This window comes from Calonectris borealis, chromosome 1 (assembly GCF_964195595.1).
Source record: "Calonectris borealis chromosome 1, bCalBor7.hap1.2, whole genome shotgun sequence".
Taxonomy (NCBI): Eukaryota; Metazoa; Chordata; class Aves; order Procellariiformes; family Procellariidae; genus Calonectris; species Calonectris borealis.
In genome coordinates, this window is record NC_134312.1 from 65272345 (window position 1) to 65293892 (window position 21548).

At 43.5% G+C, this 21548-nt stretch overlaps 1 protein-coding gene across 1 annotated transcript in view; it reads left to right on the forward strand.

Annotated features, from left to right (window-relative positions):
* The first annotated feature begins 347 nt into the window (after window positions 1–347).
* The window catches only part of PTN (pleiotrophin), an 82546-nt gene continuing 61345 nt past the window's right edge, over window positions 348–21548 (forward strand). Inside the window, exon 1 of the mRNA XM_075158221.1 lies at window positions 348–728. The gene's annotated coding sequence lies outside the window, so the exon portion shown is untranslated. The remainder of the gene's footprint in view (window positions 729–21548) is intronic.

The following is a 21548-nucleotide window of genomic DNA, read 5'->3' on the forward strand; positions in this document are numbered from 1 at the left end:
CCCGGGCAAAAGCTGCAGATGTTTGTGCCTGGAAAGGTAGCTGAAGCCCCGGCGAGCCCCCGCACCGGCCGGGGGGTTACCGTGAGATGCCCCCCCCGACCCCGGCTCCCCGCCCTCAGCGGCCGGGGGTGCCGTGAGGAGAACGAGGGGAAGTTGTCCGGGCTTAAAAGCCGGTCACCGGCCGGCGGGCCAGCCCCGCCGCAGCGGGGGCCGCGCCGCCCCGCCGGGCTCTCCCCCCGCGGCGGGCGCACGGGGAGCTGCCGCCGAGCCCCGTCCGCCGGCGGAGCGCCCCCGTCCCGCCCCCTCCCCACCCTCCCGCTCCCCCGGCCCCCCCCCCCCCCGGCGGCGGGGGCGAGGCTGCCCCGCGGGTGACCCGCCCGACGGGCGCGCCCCCACCGCATCACATGAGGGGGCAGCGCGGCCGCTCGCTCTGCCCCGGCGCCCGCCTGCCTCCCTCCTCTCGCCGCCTCGCCGCAGCCCGGGCTCTGCGAGTCAAAGCGCGGATCAGGTTCCCTGCCTCCAGTATAAAAATCTCGGCCAGAAATCTCCGGCGGGAGAGAGAGACGGGGCGCGGGGCGTGAGGCGGCGGCCGGCGAGCCCGTCCGTGGGGAAGCGAAGGGACGCGCTGCGGCGGCAGCAGCAGCAGCAGCAGCAGCATCCGCTGCTCACCGGGGACGCCCGCGGCTCGCCCCTCTCAGCTGCGGGAGAAGAGCCTTTCGCCGCCCGAAGTAAGTCCGAGGGGGCGGCGGGGGCTCCTGGGGTCCGCCCGAGGGATGGTGCCCCCCTCGCTCGCTCCCCAGGGGGAGGCTGGGAAGCGCTTCCCTCCGCCCTGCCCCGGCTCCGGGGGACTTGCCCCAGCGGTGCTCGGCAGCCCCGGCCCGTCCTCGCCTCCTCTCGCCGCCCGGCGGGTGCCGGGGAGAGGGGCCGTGGGGTTGGGTGGGAGCCCGGACCCAGCGCGTTGGCGGGGGGCACCTGCGGCCCCGGAGACACCTGCCCGAGGGGCAGGCGAGGGGCGAGCTCTGAGGTGCCCGGGAGCAGGGTCGGGGTGGCGGGGGCGCCGCCGTCCCCCCCCGCGCTGTGCCGTGGTGGGGAGCACTGCCGCGCCGGGCCGCCGGACGGCCGCCCCGCTCGGGGTGGCGGCGGCGGGTCGGTAAGCGGGAGCGTTAAAAAGCCGAGGCAGGGTGCGAAGGAGCGAGGTGGCGGCAGGGGAAGGGAGGCGGGAGTCCTCGGGCTGGTCCGTTTCGAGAGGACAAAAGGGCAGCGGAGTGACCCCAGAGCGGCAACCCCCTGCGGGTCCCAGTTGCCCTGTGCCAGGAATGTCCCGGCCGAGACTCGCGATAATGAGGTTAAATTGTACCCTCAGACCGAGCACTTCAGCTGGCATTTTTCTTGGGACTTTGCCTTCTTATTCCTAGTTTACTTCTGGTGGAACAACTGAATCTATAAAGTGCTGATAGATCTATTTAAAACTGCCATCGTTAGTTTGTGTCTTCCATTTTCTCTGGAGGGGTCGGTTGGGAGAAAATCTGAGTTACCAACGGTGAAACACAATTTCCTCCTGTTGAGCATACAGATTATTCTGCAAATGTGTTATGGTCTCCAATACTGATGCTTCTAAGTCCTTACCCCCCATCATCCTCTCCTTTTAAAAAGTAGAGCTTAATTCTTTAAGGAAGGGAGGAAGGGAAAAAGTAGTCTTAATTCTTTGGGAGTTCATCTACTCTCCTTACATGTTCCAGCGGGATGTCGCACACCTCTCTATTCCACACTGCAAGTGGTGTGCCTTGGCGGTGAACGTCTGCTGGGCATTAGCTTAGTGGTACGTGCTGAAGCTGGGTTCTAGGATGTAAACCCTAGAGACTAGTTGGTTCTTGGGAGCATTGTGGAAATGTTTGTGACGTGCATTAAATCTTACTCTGTGAGATAACCCTGCAGCTATGGATAGTGGTAGGTGTTTTAAGTAGATCCTGTTTGCTCTAAATGACTTGTATTACAGGGGAGGAACGCTTTACCAGTGGCTCATCAACTCTCGAACTCTCTGCCCTTTCCTTGTTTTCCCTTTGGGCCTTGATTTTTTTGAGCTTTTAGCAAAGTTCAACTTTCCGGACAAGAAATAGACTGTGTGTGTAACTGCTTGTATTAGGGACAAGGAATGGAGCGAAAGAGAGAGAAGGGAAGGGTATGGGAAAAGTTGTTCTAAAGAAATACTTGTCTTTTACAGTTTCTGCACAGTGTACTTGAACTGATTTACAAAGCAAATTTTATGGTTTTTTTTTCTGTGTATTTCTGTTTCTTCCCTGCAAAGAAATAAGAATTTAAAAAAAAGAAAAAAAAGTCTGAACTTTTGATCAAGAGAAACGGTCTGAAGGGAAGAAGGAACCTGCATATTTATGACAAAATTTGTTAATTTGCTATAGTAATGAAAATTTGGAAATCAATGGAGAGGGTACTTCATTGGAGAGGACGAACAAAAAAAAAAAGCAGCAACAAAAAACGTGCTGCATAATTTAGTGACTCTTCCTAAAGAAGAGAAGGAAAGCAGAGGTTTAATATACTCCTGTCTCCAGGCTAAGCTAAACTCTTTGGTGACTTATTACTTATGAAGCTTTGGATGAAATTGAAGGACAGAAACTTGCTGACTTTAGCGTGCTCTGGAGCAAGTTCTCGGGTGGAAAAAAGAGAAGCCAGCAACAAATCTTTCCTTTACAAATGGTAAGTCTTTGTTTATAGTGTAGAAGTGGCCTAAGAAAACCAGACTTTTTGCAATTATCCAGATGTCTATCACAGTTATTTGAGATGCAGTCTGTGGCTGATGCATCCTTGCCAGCAGAAGGTTGGTCTTACTATACTTACTATGTAGTGCTTCTACCCCAGCACCGTATGCCTGTATTCCTCTACGCCCATACTGACACTGAGGACACTTTGGAGGCTTATCTTATTCCTGACACAGCTCTACTGATGGATGTTTTGTGTAGATTCATCTTCCTGTCGCTAATGTGAGTATTATTACTTAGCTGACTTCCAGCAGTCACGGCTCCAGCAAGGTACTTCACTGACATGTCCTATGTTTCTTCTCGATCGTTCTGGGAATGGTTGTTCCCGAGTCCTCAGATAACAATTAAAAACAATCCTTTACAGAAGCTCTGAAAATGCAGTCATTTAACTCGTACTCTATTTTATTTTAGTGTGTTTTTGTGGCAGGGAAGATATAATTTATCAAGTGTTATAGTGTAACAAGTGTTTTTGTGTAGCACTAGGGCATTGGGGATGGAGCTGGCATTGCTCACGAAAGCTCCTGCTCTGTTCAGGCCCCCTCCTTACCTACACGCCCAACCGTGGTGTTTTCTGTGGGAACTGGTCTTTAACAATATACGCTTTGCTTCGATATTTACAACCTCTTGCTGATCAGTGTATCAAAAGCATTTTCATTTAGAGGATTCATTTCAGGACTTTAATTGAGGAAATCTCTTTGTTTCAAGCCTCTATAATAAACCATTCAAAATGCTGTCTTTGAACGAACTAGGTCACTGTAACGCGCGCGCACACAGAGTGATTCTCATCTGCTTAGGGTAGCCTGCATTCGGTCGACCCATATCCCTGGTGAGCTTGTCCCTGATTTATCCTTCTTGGACTGGCTTGTTCACAGGGAGCTTATGCTGAAAATTCACTGCTGGAGGTCATTCTCCATTCTTGGCATCTCTGGCAGCCTTAAGCTTAAATTGCAGCCTCATTTTCTATCCAATCAATACCACTCTTATGTCGCTGAGTTTCCATGGTGCCCCCAATCTTCTGTCTACATATTGATGTCTGACAGCAGGAATAGCATTCTGTGTCGCTATATATACTTACTAAACCTGTCAAAACTATTTAGGATCTGTCGCACTAATTTATATCCATATCCTGATATTATTTGTATCTGTTGAGCTTTGACTGATGGAACTCGCTGCACTAAGGAATCAGCCCCAACAATGCACTGCAGGGATGGCTCAAGGGATGGATGTTTTGAGAAAGGGAAAAAGACTCTCTTCTAGAGTAGCTGGGTAGTCTAGAATATTTTGAGCACAATAGAGTCATTTTGAAAACATCCAAGTCTCAATGGCTCCAAGTTAATGCTTTGGAAATCATTCTCCATTGTGTTGCTCTGAATGCATAGAGGGTCCTCTCCGATGGAGCTGCGGAGAGGAAAATAGAAAAGTGGGCATTGTCAAGTGTTCAATGTGCATTTGAGGAGAGTTGGGGGAAATTTGAGTCAGTTGTCTCACATCAATTTCTTCAGCAGAAGCACTGTGGAAAAATGAAATTAAAGGCGCGAGCGATGACTTCTGTAATGTGGATGTTTGTGTTTTACTACAGTTACCCACAGAGCACTGTAGTTGCGTGAGAAACGATGTGGCGGTGTCTCTGTGGGCTGCCACAGCAGCAACTAAACAAGATGAGAAAAGATGTATCTTCTGTGTGTCATTAACTTCCAAGGGACTGATACCTGTTATTTGTGCCAACAGTAATAGACACTAAATAAAGACCAGTAGGTTTTTTTTTTAAATTTAAACATGCTTTGCAAACCCTTGATCTTGTATCAGAGGCGGTCATCAGCTGGAGAAACTCTTTAATCCCACTACCTTTAACATGAGCTTGATCCAGCCCATGAAATAAGAGTTGGCAGTCAGTATGGAATTTGCTGCTTAAAATTTTGTTTGCTCCGAGTTGCCAGAAGAACTGATTTTGTGATGCCAAGTTCATTAATACTTTTCAGACCTTCTTCAGGCTCCTACAGCCTTTTCACTAGTGAAAAGTAAAGACCTTTAAGACTTAAAAGGCCTTGTTGCAGGTGGTGTTTGACGTAGTGGTATTAAAGTAGTTCAGTCTGTTAAGTTTTCAGCAATGGCTTACCTATCATGGTAGAAAGGATCAGTGGGACTTTACCAAACTAGACACTCTCTTGGCCAATATGTCTCACCTTATTTTATTCTAAGGAATAGAATCGCTGAACTGTTTAAAATATCTGGCTCTACCTCCTGCAGTGGCACCATGATGATTTTTTTTTTTTTTAAACTTTTCTCATTTCCTTCCTTGCTTACATATGTGGGAGTGACTTTTTAAAAACTGTAGTCATCTTGCAGACTGCTTTTTAATGTCTTTCAGACCGAAGGTTGAGAGAACACAGCTGTAGGCAGTTTCATGGGAGATGAGAAAAGGGAATGTGAATATAATAAAGAACTACATATATTTATTACTGATGCAGCCAGGTGATTTCCACCACTTCCATCCCTCTACTCCAAAAAGCCTCTGTCCTTCCTTGCCTTCCCAGAATAGCAGGTTCTGGTTTCAGTGTGGATAACCTCTGGAGGTGTGGAGTAGAGCTGAGTATGTCTGAGGCAAAATCCAGTTTCGTTACATTAAGAAAAATGTATTAATATGTTAATTTGGGCCCTAGGAGCACGTTGCTTGGCAAGTGCCATAGATTGCATGGCAGCTGCAACAGAGGGGTAAAGGCTTTTAGAGCAGAAGACCATTACAGGAGTTGGGGATTTTCTGATAAAATAGTCTCTGAAAATAAATAGTGCTTGGGGCTCCAGTCTGCTGCCGTTTAGTAAACTGCAAAGTTCAATTTTAAACTGGACCTTTCTCCTCTGAGGCCTGCCAGCACTATTTCAGAGCTCATTAAATGTTTCACGAGAGTGTTATAAAAATCTTCCTTCCTCATTAGCTTCTACAGCGTTCCAGTGTAGCTTGGACCTTGTAAACATCCCCTATTTAGCTGCAGATGATACCATCGCCTGTGGGGAGGGAAGAGAAAGAGGAGAAATTCTCTGATACCTCAGTCCAAATGCTTGTTTTGACACTGGTCCACAGCTAGCTAACAGCGTAAATGAAATAGAGTTTTTGCCATCTTCAAACAATGTTTTTGGAGCAACTCATTATCTGTACAAGTTCTCCTCCCAGGAGTAAGACCAGACAGAACAACTGGGAGGGAAGCGGAGGCTTTCCTTCATCAAGCCTCTCTCTACGCACCTGGGCTGATGCTCTGTTGTCTTAGTGGGGCTGGTCCAGCTGGCAGTGAAGACAGGCACAGCACTGGTGATGCTGGCAGCGAGGTGGAGGTAGCCTGTTTCTCAGGCTTGAGTGCAAAGTTGGTCTTGCTCTTCCGAGCTCATGTAGGAGGATAGACCACTCTGCTGTCATCTTCACCATCTGACTTTGCTACCTGCATCTGCCTGTTGCCTTAGGCTGTCTCTAAGGATTAGAAAGGTAAAAACCAGATAATTGTGCTCTGTGGGTGTATAGGAAAGGAGGAATTCCCTGTATATTGACACAAGCAGTAAATATATAGATATCTGTGGAAGTCAGAGTGTCCCTGTCTGATTGCAAGCCACAAAAATGACTGAACTGGCTTCTCAAATTCAGTTCTATTGGATATCAGGCACAAAACCTGTTTTGTTCTTCGTTTTTTTTTCTCAGAACCATGCAAACAATGGCATTAGTTTCATAACTAACTAAGGATGATCTGACTGTTGCATTTAAGGCTTCCTTGTTTCGACTGGATCACTAGTACAACAGATTTATTTATGTATTTATTTATTTTTTTAGCTATACTTCTCACACATCGTGTATCTCAAAGTGCAAAAGAGCCTTAGTAGTGCAGTGCAAATATATGCGCCCATCTGTAGCCAGCAACAGAAGGCTCACAGTCTGGAGCATCTTTGCCTCCGTGACAGGAACATGCAAAATGTGCTTAATACTGTGTAGGTAGTTCTCATATCAAAAACTTTGTATTTAAAAATAACTATTTTACAGGTGTCTTGTCTTTTTTTACAGGTTTACAGCATGCAAGCAGCAGTGGGAAGACTGACATTGGCTCAAAATGCCCATTTTAACATTTCTGTGATGCTCTTTTAGGTACTTTGTTAGACAGTAATGGATGGATCTCTTAAGAAAGGTCTACTGTCTTTGAAAGTGATATAGGAAGGGACTTAGAAATAGCCTTGGTAGAAAGATGGCGCCTCTAATATGATGCTGGCTCTGCAGCGTTATGGCACTACAAGGTCACAGTTTGCTTTTGGACAACTGAACTTCTTCCGTTTCGGTATTGAGATCTTTTTCAGCTCACTAAGAATCATATTCTTCCTGTCAAGCAGAGATTAATACGAAACCAGGCACACATCCTCCAACCATTATTCAGGCAAAGTTGATGCTTCAGCACGAGCTTCATCAGAATAAGGACTATATAATTCAGCCTGAGATTTAGGAAGGGTGTCCACCCCTTTGTTTTGGTGACAAATTCTTCAAAATAAGACACAAACGAGTTATAATGCTGGTAAACAGTTGTGACTCTTTTTGCACTTGCAGCAGAATCTCATTAGAAAGTGCCTTTGGGGTGAAGCACCTTTTAGTAAATCAAAGATAAATCCAGAGATGGTTCTGGTATTCTGCCTTAATTCTGGTAAGAAAACTCTTTGTACCTTTAGTTTGAACAATAAAAATTACGTGTTCAAAAGTAGCCTCCTCCCCACCCCCCCCCCCCCACCATATTACACAGAAATAGTTTGAACTTCTTGTTCTACCTAGGGTGGTTTCTCCTGGAAGCCCAGTCTCCTATGGTAGTGGTGTAGCTTTCCTTCTGGTGCTGACGAAAGGCCCCTGAGATGCTCTGATTGCTTCCCAATAGCTTGTGCCACCTGACTGCCTGGTTGTTTGCTTGGATTGCTGCCTTCCCAGAGGTCACAAAGATGTTTTTGTTTGCGCAAGAGTCACTTGCTTTTATTAGAAGCCTGCCTGGGTGCAGCTGATATGCAGTAGGGACCAAGGGATGGAAAAAATCTACTTTCTCTCTGAGGCCAACAGATAGGGTTTTCAGCAATCTTCCAAAAGCACTGGAAGCTTTGATTCAGGAACTTCCTGTCATTTCACTTATTAAATCCTCACTTTCCTAAGCTGTCCCTTCAGCCCATGTTTCTTGTCTGATTTGCGCGTTGTCAGATGCTTTTGCTAATCTCTGTAGTTGATGTTTGCTTAAGTGATTATTTGGCAGAAGCGTGTGAGCGGGCGTGTGTGTCATTGCCGTTGGCATGGCAGTTAGTATGATATGGCATTAGCATACTTGCTCTGTGCTGCAGGTCTCCTCCTCTTCTAGGCTTACTTATGCAGTGGGGAGACAAAAAAAAAACCCAACAGAAAGCCATGGGGGAGCTAGTTACGGTATGGTGATCCTCTGGCCAGTTTGACCAAAGACCTACAGAGCTCAGAGGAGCCTAAAGGCTGCTCTTGTTTTCCTTCTATTACTAATCATAAATAGATCATCCACCAGCATAGGATTCATCAAGAGCTGCAGGGATTATGGGCTGCCTAAATAGGGGTATCTACATTGAACCTAGTTTTCAGGAATTTCCCCGTGCTTGCAAAATAGCGTGGGAGCCATGTTTATGGGGTGATAAAAAAGAAAAAGCAGGCTCCACTCCCTTCGTGTTTGTTACCTCAAGAACCTGTCTTTAAATGGGACGTGGAGTTAAGTTTGTGTTTTGGACTCGTTAATATTGAGTGGCCACTGGGATTATAGGTGTATGTGTTTTAAGAGGCGTCAGTCTCTTCTCTCAGTCGCTTGTAATTTGAGCTATAGTCTTTGCACATCTCGTGCATTGGAACAGCTTTATGGGCTATGAGTTACCTCACTGAGAACAGTGGGATTGACTTAGGCAATGTAAATGTGAAAGTACATGTGAAACCTTTGCTTGATCAGTGCCTTGATTTGTAAGTTTAACACAGTGGAAATAAAAACCTCTGATGATACAGAATGTGTTCAGGTGCATGCCCTTTATGAGTGGGTGGGGGTGAAATCTCTTGTGCTAAGTTTCATAGCGATACATTTACCGTGGGGCCTTTGGCAGCTTCACTTGATATTTTTCTGGACATCTGTTTGAGCACGAGATGCTCTTGTATTTTTTTTTGGTCAAACTATTGGCGAGCTGGTTTTCTCCTCCACTTTCCGATGTAAACTTCTTCTGTTGGTCCATGTTAATAACTGTACCTTTCCGAGGCACGGTGTGGGCCAGGCATAACCCCCTGCCAAAATTTGTCCCTGTACGACTGTCTGTGCTGTGAAGGTTCTGACTGTATCCTGATGAGAGGTGGAGGCTGCCGTCTTCCCACTGGGATCAGCCCTTGGTTTTATCTCTGAAGGGAGAAGAATTCTGGGCTTAACATCTGAAATGGCTTTGTAAAGCTGTCTGGAATCAGAAATGTAGGAAAGTGGGGAACATTTTCTCTTCCTAAATACCTGCAAAATTGGTCATGTTTTCATGATGAAAAAATCTGAAGTTCAAAAGGGTGGGAATGGGAGGAAAAGTGGGTGAACTCCCTGCTCTTACAGGTAACTTTGATCGAGAAAAGTTATTCTGAGGTTGCTTTCAAAAACATTTATAGATCCTTTTTGTATTTTGCAACTGAGATAATATTTACAAACACCTCTTCTTGTTCAGAGCACAGTGTGCTACGTGGTCCTGGCCTTTCTTTGGCTGCTTCTCTGTGCCCAAATACAGCATCTCTGTGCTAATTTTCACAAAGGGCGAAAGCTCTTGAGAATGGCTGGAGATTGAATACTGCCGTACAAGGAAAGGACTAAAAAACAAAGGTGGTATATTACAGCACGTACTTTGTTCATTTAATTGCTATGTACTGTAGTTTAGTTTGAATTATTTATGACTATACCTACAAGGAAGTAGTCCTTTAAATAAGAACCCCTCTTTCTTGTGCTAACCACAACTGTAGGTTGAGTGGATATGGAAACTGTGCGTTTTTATAGAGAAAAAAAATGACATGTGTAGACACTTTGCCCCAACGTTGTGCGTTACACACACACGTCAAAAGCGAGTCTCTGTTTGGAGAAACTTTTCCAAACTGTAGGGATATGTAGCAAAAACGTGTTATCTAACTTTAGACTTTCCAATTGCACAACACGTACTATAAATGACAAGTTCACATCTTTCTGTATTGACACTTTCAGCATGTGCAATAAGGCTCTAATTCTAGTTGGGATTTTACCAACTGAGATTTCTCAAGTAGTTGTAGGTGGGAATTTCTTGTCTTATTTAAATAGGAAATTCTGAAACAAACAAAAAACCCAAAGCAGGAGAAGTCTGTGAAGTGTAAATTATTTAAGTCAAGAAAAATTGAGGTCGAAATATTTCACATAAGGCTTATCGAAATGGAAATTTTTGAGTTACTGAATCCAAGTTTTCTGTTCCAGGACAGTGAAATTCTAGTGTGTATCTGAACACTTGCAGCACTTTATGGGTATTGAGGGAATGGAAACAAGAACTTGAGCCTACATGTGAGGTAGATACATCAGCTACAGGAAGCTCTTCACGATGCTCCATGATGTCCAGCTGTTGCTGTTCATGATGGCATTTTTATGATCACAATGTCTCACGAAAGGAGTGCTATAGTATACAGCAGTGGGGAATGAGGAGCATTTTCTCAAATTTATCCTTTCCTGATCAGTTTAAATTTTTTTTCAAAGCATACCTTTGAAAATTAGAATATAATTTATATCTACAATTTTAATTTTATGTATAATTGTAATAATTGTAAACAGTTGTAATAATTGTAAATTATTACAAAATTACTTGTATTACAAAATTATTTCTTTACAAAATAATTGTAAACAATTGTAATAATTTATAATTGTTATTTACAATTGTTACTACTACTATAATTATAGAATTGAATAAAAATGGAGTTTTGATTCCATTTTTTCCCAAAGACTTATGCATGTTATTTTCAGTTGCTCCACAGGACATGTTGTTTGGGATTTTTTTCCTTTCTTTTTTTTTTTTGCCTCCCTATATAATCATAGCTTCTGTTGCAAAAGACATTTTGGCTTTTGTTCAGTGTTTAGTAGACCCCTAGCCTAGAATAAGTATAGTTTTCACTGCCTGATGCAGTGTGTGATTTGTGTGAAATGAAAGGGATATTTTTTTAATCTCATTTTCTTCTATTCCTCCAGGTTTAAAAAAATACTCTAGGCCTAAAAACTTTTTGGAGTAGCAGAACTTCCAAGCTGCGGCAGCTGATCCCAGGTGACCTGCCCGCATTGCACAGCCTCGCCTACTTCTCTAGTTTCCTTGCTCAGGTTCCTGTCCGGTCCCAGTTTTGCGGCCTTGCAAAGCTAAACCACTGAATGCTGCTACTGCGTCTATAGCAGAAGCTGTATCAGGCTGTGAAGTAGGTCTGGATTTTTCTTAGACATGGATCAGGCCCTGTGAGTAGCAGTCCAATTGTACAAGATACGAAAGTGGATGGAAGAGCATGGGTTGAGTTCTGTAAAACCAGGGTTATGTGGACTGCTTAAAACTCTTTGCAAGTAGCCTTCATCTTCCTTAGCTTTAAATGTGCATAGATCTGAAATGGATTTTTCCCCGAACAGATAAACCACACCAAAGCTGCTTTGGTTTTGAAGATGTATTTCCATAACTCTGAATAGCTGAGGTTTCCTTAATCTTAATTCTGAATTCCTGTGTCTCTAATGTCCTTATTTTCATAACCCAAACTTCTCTTTGCTTTAACCTCTCCTCTATTTAAATAGTGCAGTAGGTCACCCTTCATAAATATTACACACTCTCATGTGTCTCATTTTCAGTGGCCTTTTACAGCCCCGCGCCTAGTTCTAAATCAGCAAAATATTTCAGCTTGTTTATTTCTAAGTGTGCTCACAATTCATGCCCTTATTTTAGTGAGCACATTTAGCTGAAATTTAACCTGGCATTCTATACTTGCATTGTAATTTCCACAGTCAAACTTTTTTCATATTACAGTTTAAAATTTTAGAAGCTCTGTTACAAATCTTCGTGTAGTCTGAAAAGACTCTTCTGCTAAGCACAGGGATATGACATCATTTGTCTCCAGGACTTTTTTGGTGTCTAGAAGTTAATACAGTAATCATTGGTGTATAGTGGTATGTAAGCATATCTATATATTTGTTTTATTAGACTTCAATGTGTCTGTGGTGAATTTTATCTGATATTTGTCTTGTCTGGTTGCCTGGGTAGTTGCGAGGACAAGGACCTCCATATTGTTGACTAATACTATGAGCAGCACATTTTGCTACCTTGTTTTTCATTTTTTCTTTCAGATACTTCATAAATGCACTCGACAACACTGATCCTAGGCTGATCCTTTGCGTGCTACAACCCCCCTTCTGTAGGAAGAACTGGTTATTGCTCTTACCCTGGGATTCTCAGTTGCTTGGCTAATATTTAAAGAGTGACAGGACCTTACCTCTTATCCCAAGATTACCAAGCTCTCCTAATAGCTTGTTTCAAAGTCTTTGAAAAATCCAAACAATTTACATCTAGTGAAAAATAGCCAGGATAAGTTTTTAAGGCTTTTTGTAGATTAGCGAGGCATGACTTATCATTGTGAAAAATGTACTTTTTCAAACTTTTCTAGTTTGTGGGGCTTGTATTTCAGGCTAGCTGGTTTACACTTGCCTTTAACTGATTTTTATCAGCTCTGGAAATGCAGTTTAGTGCAATTGAATTTCTCAAGGGTGGTTTTTTTTTTTTATTTACTTTACTTTATTTCCCCTAACTCTGTCTGGCAGTTCTGCCTCAAGTTCTTTACTTGTATCACCCTAGGGCATGCATCTCTCCTGCCTACTTTGAAGTGAAAACTGAAGCAGAGGAGCTATTTAACTTCTGTGCAATCTCTTTTTCTGCCCTCATTGACTTCTTTGCGTCAGGGTAGTCTGCAGTATAGTCTACAGGACCCACCGGCTCTTCTGGAGTTCCAGTTTCCCGTGTCCTTAAGGAATGCCTTGTTACTTGTCACTATGTATTTGCCTCCTTGTTCCTCAACCTTGCTCTTGGACCTCTTAATCTCCATTTTGCATCTCACCTGCCAAAGTTGTTCTCTCCTATTAGTTTCACTTGGGCTGGATTTCCATTTTCTTTCTCTTAAGGATATTCTGTGAGTGAATAAATTCTTAAACTACATTTGAGAAGTCTTTTTTTTTTTTTTTTTCTTTTTTTCTGAGTAGCCAGGAGTATCATCGGTGATTGCACTTTGGCATCCTTTCAGAATATCTGTGCTCATTCCTTGCATGCTTTATTAAAGGAAGGCTCGCAGGAAACAGAAAGAAGTGACTCCCAAATACTGTGCTTCTTGAAGCCTGTTTCTCAGGACTGGTGACGACCTCCCAGTCGTAGCACCCACCATAATCATGTAATAACTTTGGGGTGAAGATTTCAAAGGATTGTGAGATAATTCTATATTTACATCCCATGGAAATGTATCCGAACTGTGCCAATTTTCCCTTTGGAAATTAGTCTGGAAACGTAGCCCTAATTCCTAAATCAATTCTTTTCTATTGTTTGGGAGTAACTAATTGTAGCCTTTCCTTCTGCAAGCTTCAAACCAGCTGTCGCCATATGAATTGGTTATGCTGACAAGAAAACATTTATAAAAATTATTGCATTTTCAGATTTCTAGAAAATGATAATGTTGTCATCATTTCACCACATTTACATCGATCATCTCTGGTCTGAATTGGAGGCTTGTATTCTACCATCCTCGAGACTGTAGCTCAGAATTTGTAGTTGGAAACACTCCCCTAAAGTACTTCCCTGCGAGGAAATGCTCATTGAAGAGAGCCTGAAAAATCAGATTTGTACTTCTGACTTCTTCCTCTTTCTTACTTGGTGTGTGTGCAATTATAGCTCAAGATTGTATGTTTTCCCCTTAGAAGAATTCCCTCTAAGCATTTTAGCTAAAGGCCTGACCTAAAGTCCACCGAAGCAACTAAATACATATATAAATACATAGGTTTATTGAGATTTAGATAGGCTGTATAATTTGTCATTAACACTTTTTGTCTTACTGCCTTTTTTTTTTAATTAACACTTGAGCAAACTGTGCTCCAGGAAGCTGTTTGTGATACCAGAAATGCAAGCTGATTGCACTCATGTACCTCTAATTTGATGCCCTGATGCTTTCCAGCTGTGGTAAACGGACAACTATTTGAAAACAAGTATGTTGTCAGAGCTGGAATATCTTGTGAAAACTACCCATTTTCCCTTAAGTCTGGCTGTGATCAATTAATCTGATGCTGACTTAGTCTCCCTGCATCTCACAGAGAATATTTTTAATATTAACTTCTCGTAGTAACACTTGTACTTCTAAAATGTCTTCCATTTAACTCCAAGAATTATTCATATTCTGGGCAAAATTGATGCCTTCCTCCCCTCCCCCCCGATTTCTGTGATGGAAAATCAAGACTTAGCAAGTTGAGGTTACAAGTACTTTATTACCTTTTAAGTAATGAATCCCAAAGCAAATCTTTGGTTTTTTGAATGGGAAGAATCTTTTGTTGCATCCTTCATTTCGGAGCTATCCCGCATACTCGGTGGTGGTGGGAAGGACAAGGTTTGAGCACTCGCTTATGTGCTTGCTCCTCAGCAGAAGGTCAGGAGCAACCCCTTCTCCAGGCAGCATCTCTGTGCACAGTGGAGTGAGAGGGACAGGGGACAGTAGTGTGTTATCACCAACTGATGTCACAACAAACAATCTCAAAGCCTCTGTGCATCTTTTTTTCTGTTTTGATGCAAGCTGGCATCTCTTTAGCAGAAGCAAATCAACTTACACAAACATGTGCCAAGAGCAGGAAGGGAAGGCTAATTGATCAGGAAGACAGAAATGGGCTTCTGTATTAACAGGTTTGTTTTTTTTGTGCTGGTGGAACGAGATTTCTAGTAACGATTACTAATCACAAAGGTCACTCGAGCCCTTGTTAAAATTCATATCTGTAGAGAAAAGCATCTGTAAAGGAATATATAGAGAGGAAAGAGGCCGTTATGAGCCTCAGCCAGGCATACAATCGTTCTGCCTTAATTTTTAGCAAACTAGTCTTGCGTGCAAGTTAGGTGCATTGCCACTTGTAAGCCCTGTCTCTCAGCATTGCCATGTAAGCCTGTTAACTGGATTGGGCTGGACTTAAGAAAGAGCTCGTTCCTATTCTTGATGAGCTCAGGTGGCTTTTATGTAGAGTGCTGTGAATGGGCACAAGGGCTTGTCGTCATGTGAGTCGCTAAACGCGTTAACAGCTTTTGCCGTGACACACGCAGCCTCAGCAGTAACAGAAGCCAGCCGAGATTGCAGTTAACCTCCTGCTTCCAACGACGCTGCTTTTAGGTCACTTGCCTACGATGCCTCTGGGCGTGGCAAATGAAGGGGTGACAACAAGTAGCTTTTGTTTAAAGTAAATCACTGTTTAGGTAGAACAAGAAGAAAAACGTGTCTGTTTTTAATGGTACTCCACTGCGTATAGGCTTTGGAAATGAAATAACTTGACCTTTCTTAATAGCACACCTGTGTGTCACATCCAGCTGCTATTGCTGCTGGACGGAACCACACAGTTAGCGTACTGATCAGAGCTCAGTGGAAATGTTTTTGTCATACAACCGGTCGAAACAAAGACCGCTGGCCTCCTGGGACTGGAGTCTATGAGATTTGATGGCTCTGTTAACACAGCAGTGTCATATTAGCCTGCCGATAATGCTGCTGTCCTCTGCTGCTCTCGTGTTCCCCCCGCCGGCTCACGCAGGATTCATGGCATTGTCTTATGGTGTGCTTTCCCGTACGTGTGGTTTGCAGGCGGCAGGCAGCTCTGCAAGATCGCAGCACAGCCTGCCATTGATCCCGTCCTCCTCTTTCCCTGTTTGCACGGTGGACGGAAAGCACACATGTAGAACTTGCAAATCACAGCAATAGAGCTCACCAGCACAGTAAAAGTCGAAATGATCCTGACAAATTGGACAGTTTCTCTGCAATTGAGAGAGTTTTTCACAGAGACGTGAAACATGCTGTCCTTCGGGGTCAATCAAATAGGCCCACATAAAATGTGGAAACATGGTTGTAGGATAGCAGGAGAAGGTCTGACAGCAGTTTCTGTACGCTGCAGAGGATGCTGAGTGTTCATCTGCTAACCCAGTCACTCCAGGACAGCTGAGCTCTAGTCGTGGTTTGTATGGGTCGCCAATAACTTTGATGCACAGGGACTAACCTAGCTACTGGATGCTTTCAGTCATGACACATTTTGGCCTGAGAATTTGTATCTCCAAGGGAGAATTGAGTGTAGCGGCTGGAACGTGTTTGTGCGTTGTGACCACGTTTGATGCTACTTCAGCACCTGCCCCTTTGGAGGCTGGGTTTTTTAGGCGGAGATCTCTCACAGCATTTGGGTTCTAACTATCAAGACAGAAGAAGGTGGTTCATGACTATCAGGAAAGATGAAGGTGGTGTCCAAACAAGGACTGAAGAGATTACAAGGTACTCGAAACCTGAGGACGGAGAACTTTTACGATGTGCCATGACAAATCAAGCCAGGACACACCAAGAAGTTCTCCCGCCTAACGTTCATTGTAAAACCAGCTAAGCTGCCGTGCTCTTACGCCCCTTTCCCAGGGCCAGGCATGGGATGGCAGGTGGAGTGGCTGGGATAAAGGGCTTTCACATCGTGGGGACAGTGGATGCTGCAGGTAGTGATTAAGAAATGCTGGCAGTGCGGTGGTAGGGAGTACAGTGACACAGATGACTGGGGTGGCAATGCATCGTTGTTTTTCTCCTTGCGGCTAGAACAGGACTGTGAATACAGAGGAGGTGCTGTAGGATAAGACACATGGTTTTGTGGAAGTCCAGGGCAGGAGAAATGAAATGGTGCAGACACAGTGTGAAACGCATTTGCAGGGTTGTGCGTGGGAAGGCTACGTTTCACTTGCCTGCAGCCAGCTTGGTGTAGCTAATAGTATTTAATGCTCTGTTGTTTGTTTGTTTGTTTGTTTGGGTTTTTTCCCCCCTTTTAAGCAATGTATTTACCTCATAAGGGAAAAAGAAATCTTATTCATGTATGTAGTACCTTCCTGGGAACTAGGAAGAGCACAGGGCAGTTTGCAGTTGACACAAACAGATTTATTCCTGGCTGAATAAGCTGTTCCTGAGATGCTGTGGGCCTGTTCCTAAGCAGGCGTGTGATCGGGCTTCCATGGAAATCTGGCTTTCTGTGTCATACTGTGAATTCAAAAGATTTCAGGAGCTTTTTAAAAGCTAGTCATGATCTGGGCCCGTTTCTGGTTGTTCTCCCCCATTCCCTTCCCATTAACTACTTCTGTTAATTTACAGCACCTGAGGCTTGAGGAGAAATCCTGTCACAAACCTGGAGTATCTGGATTCTTTACTGCATACAGAGTTCAGGCTTTCTCTTGCTGTCCATGGGGAAAAAGAAGAAAAAAAAAAATCTGTTGCTGACAGCAAATTGGGTTAAAAAGGCAAAAGGTGAAATAAATATACCTTATGCTCCCTTGCACGTAAGGACAAGTGAGTGGAGTATCAGACTGCAAGGGAGATCAGAGGCAGAGCTCCTTCAAAGATGATTCTCCAGGCAGGTGAGGAGCTGGCTGGTCTGACGGCAGAAGATTTGCAGACTATTTGAGGAGGTTGGTGTTACGGTGCTCCTCAGAAGCCTGGATGTTAAATAGCATCTCTTCCCCTTTTTCCCGGTCATAGGGCTGCATAAGATAAAAGCTTCATCGAGCTCCTAGACCTTGGACTGGTCTTGCAAAATCAAGCCAGCCGTTGTGAGAGGGGTTAATTCACACCATCGCCACAGAAGACAGAATGGATCTTTGAAACAAATGTGGTGGTGGGGGTAAACCCATCAATCATGTGAATACTGCTTTACAGTAATTCACAACTGCAGCTTTTTTCTTAAGCAAGGGCTGGCCGAGTCCGATCAATCCCTTGGCTCTCAAATAGGTCTCAGCAGGCAGTAGCTTGCTCCTTGTGGGTTTGTATGTACATGAAAGCCCACTTTATATTAACTCTGTGGAATAGTATTTTTTCCCCTCTCTCTAAACCCCTTAGCGCTAATTCAGTGTAATTATACTCATTGAATACAGTACTGACAGCCCCACTCCTCCCCCTTTCCTGTCAGGATATTGGCCTAAAAATCACTAGATGAAGAAAATCCAAAACAACGGTGGGATTCTTTGTTCTGGCCTTCTACATAGGTTTTTATTATTTTAATGTAACGCATTGGTCACACTTTCAAGTATTTCCTTTTAAGCTGAAGACTGAAAATCCATTTTTATTTTTTCTTTTAAAAATTAATGAAGAATTAGACTTCAGGCTTCAAGGAAAATACTAAATACTGCAAAACTCATTACAAAGCATTGGCATCATTATTAACAGCCTGAGGCTGCTGAGGACCTCTTTCTACCTTTTTGGAAATGGGGAAACGTGCCAGGAAAAAGCAGGGAGCCTCTTTCCACCTGTTCCTTCCCCTGCCTATGTCTGCGTCTCAGCGATGGGTGACATTTTCCCTGTTGTGTTTTCAGGGCTGCAAAGTAAAGCTGCAGGTGTCTTAGCACAGCATGTTTTAGTCCTTTCTAGCTCCATAGCTTTCATATGAATGAAACTTACGTAGTGGGAAATATCTGGAAAGCAGTGACTAAAAAGGATTTTGGGGGTCATAGGAGGTAGGCATTGGCACGTGAGCTCTGAATGTAGTGCTGTGGAGAAATGTCTAAAACCGATCCTTGGGCATATACATGAGAGGGCCAGACTAGGGCGATGGTGCTGATGTGAGAGGTACCAGGATAAGGTATTCTGTGTTGGTGTCAACATTTTCCGAAGGTGCAAAAAAGAAGAAGAAAGGGAAGGAAAAACTCTCCAACAAACTAACGGCTGGAGAAAGTTTGCTCTGCAGCTTAAGGAGTTCAGTCCGCCTGACAGACTCAAGAAGAACAGATAACCACATTATAAATGTCTTTTAAGGAAGGAAAATAACAAGTACTGAAGGCCTCTGTAAGTTACTGGGGAAAGCCATGATAAGAAAAATTCAATTACAAACTAATTTACTATATTATAGTGTCGATGGTGGGAGGCAGGATGATAATTTCACAAAAGCTTTCATAGAAAGCAGTGGATCCTCATCTTACGAAGTGTAAATGGCAAATGTGGAGTTGTGGATTCCAGAAGATTGGTACAAGGAAGTAACTTGGGGCTTTTGCATAAGGACATCCATTTTGTCTTGACAGAAGAGTTTTTCTCAGCTGCTCAGAGGTGAAATGTGGGCAGGTCAGCAAAGAAGTTGTCTGTGTTTTAAAAGATGGCAAATGTGTCCTGCTTTAACAAGTAATGGAGTTCTCTTTTTGACTGTTATACACAAATACTGTAATTTAGGTGCCAATTTGCTTCCTACAAAGGCTGTAACATGTTGCAAGTCACACTTCTTGTGTTGCCCTTTATCATATCAACTTGTAACTCAACTGCTTAAACCGAGTAGAATAGAGCCAAACATCACGTGGAAAACAGAGTGAACAGGGAAACATGCATTAGAGAAACTAAAACGACCATGCTGGGAGGGCATTTACTATAAAAGTATACAGTCACTTACTCCTTCCTTTCTAAGTGTGGGGGTTTTTAATTTCTTTCTTTATTTATTTTTCTCTGCTTACCTTGTCTTAGTAGAATGGTAGCTAAGTGTATACTTTCCTTCCCAATCAAGAGTGATTTTCTTGATAGCAGACAGGCAGGCCACAGCCTGAAACCCTGGTCCTTTAGCACAAAAGGTCTCCATCCAAGCGTTGTCTTACTGTCTTTAGGTCTTGCCTGTATAAAGCCTCTTGGAAAAGTGAATCTAAATGAAAAAAAAACATGCGTTTGTGAGATAGGTAGACTGTGTTGATTTTTTAATGTAAACAATTCTCTTTAGAGTGAAATAAACTAGATCAAACTAAGGTGTTGCCAGTTTAAAGAAGAGTATCCACATCACTACGTGCTATTTCTTGCCCACTTTTAGTTGGGGAATGTGCAAGCTATGCAGGGATAAGGAGATCTTCTGGATTTTGCGAGACTGAGGAAATAGAGGCATTAGAGAGGAGGGAGGTTGTCAGCTTTATTTGCTTCCTGTGCTCATGGGATTGAGGGACCTTTATGTATGCTTTTCTAGTCATGTGGATAAGATAGTTCCAGCATCAAGAGAAATGCTGATTTTTCTCTCATTGAGAAGAATGAAGGAGCTTAGCAGCTTTGAACTCTACGTCAGTTTGAGTACTGGCTATAGTTATAACAAATTGCTGGCTTTATTTAAGAAAATTCTGAAAGATCAAATCCCAAATAGGATTTTCCCAAATGGGAAAAACTTGTTTGTTCCTCTCTCTGAGAATATGGAACTGTTCCACAAAGTACATTTCCTTAAATGGGGTTTTCCAGTGTAATACAACTTGGATGGGGAGGACAGGGGGCAAAAAGCAGAATTTGTAAGCCTGTGACGTGGAAAGTGGTTATAGCCTACATCAGTTTCCCAGATCTGAGAGCAGCCTCTGTCCTCTCTTTCTCCTGCTCTGTTTTATGCAAAAGTCATGCTTCCCCAGTGACCATTAAGACCCATTACCTTTTGTTTTATCTCTGTGATTAATGTTGCCTAATTTAATGATGATGTTGACATAGTGGAACCATCTGGTGATTCAACTTCAAAAGGCTGAAGCTCTAAGCTGAAAACTTTGGATAGAACTGCCAGCATTGGGCCAACCTGGCTCCTGTGGAGCAGAGGAAAAGTCATTCTGGATTTCTAGAGCTGATGTGATATTTCTCCTCTAGCTTTACACAGGTAGCTCCTTCTATTGCTACAAAAAGTGTTTTCAACACGTGTTGTTGTTTAGGTGAGGGCATGTTAATTTTCAACTTTATTCTGTGAGTGGTTGCCTATCTTCTAGCACAAGAGAGAACTTTGATTAAACAACACAGACAATAAGTATTACCAGAGCCAGGTAACTGCAGGTAAGCAGGCATCTTGAAGAGATTAGAAGGGCAGCAGTAGATACAACAAACAGAGGCATATACATTATGAGCTATTATGATAAGCTGCTAATCCTTAAACAGACTTCATTGAACTCTGCCTGGCTGAATTTTTCTCTCTTGGGACACTGTTTTTCCATTTGTATTGCTGACACATAAGATCCATCCATGCTACCTTTTGGGTAATTGTGAGCTGCCAAGGCTGAGAGTTCAAACCCTGGAGCACACTGAACTGGGGAACAGCAGCCAGGAGCTGGTGCTCTTGCTGAACAGATGGTGACCCAGAAAGCTGTATGCTCAGCATTAAGTACTTAATGACATGCAGGTGTCCTTCATGGTTTGGAGCACTGAAGTTTTTAAATTTACTGTAGGAAGTTGGTTACTTTGAAGACCAAATGAGGCTTCCCACCTCTGTGGAGCCATTTGTGGCACAATTTACTGCTACCAAAATCTATCCATTTAACATAAACAGATGTGCAGCACAGAGCTGACCTGAACTTCCCTACAGTGGGAATTAAGCAGGGATCAACCAGAGACACCTTCATTCAAGACAATTCAAAGCCTTAACCTGAGGCCACCAAAGAGAAGAACCATTTAGAGGGTAATTCCTCACTAAGATATTACTGTTACCTGTTCTTAGCATAAAACAAGTTGTTTTAGAGCTGTATGGTTGCTCTGCCTGTGTAGAATAGCATCATCCTATT